Source organism: Sapajus apella, unplaced genomic scaffold, assembly GCF_009761245.1.
Source record: "Sapajus apella isolate SASKATOON/1434 unplaced genomic scaffold, GSC_monkey_1.0 scaffold164, whole genome shotgun sequence".
Lineage (NCBI taxonomy): Eukaryota > Metazoa > Chordata > Mammalia > Primates > Cebidae > Sapajus > Sapajus apella.
The window spans coordinates 1,433,961-1,434,184 of NW_022437104.1; positions in this window are offsets into that span (position 1 = coordinate 1,433,961).

Below are 224 nucleotides of genomic sequence, written 5' to 3' on the forward strand. Positions count from 1 at the left end.
ATCACTGGTTTGAAGCTCGTTGGCATATCTCTATTGGCAATCTTGGCTTTCCCCTTGCTTGGACATCATTCTCTGGTTAACTTGTTGGATTGTGCCTTTCCTCCTGTGCAGGTGGAGGAGTAGAAATGTCCACCCCTAGACCATCACTCTTCACTTAGCAGGCTACATGGGCATTTCTTTTTTTTTTTTTTTTGAGACGGTGTCTTGCTCTGTCACCAGACTGT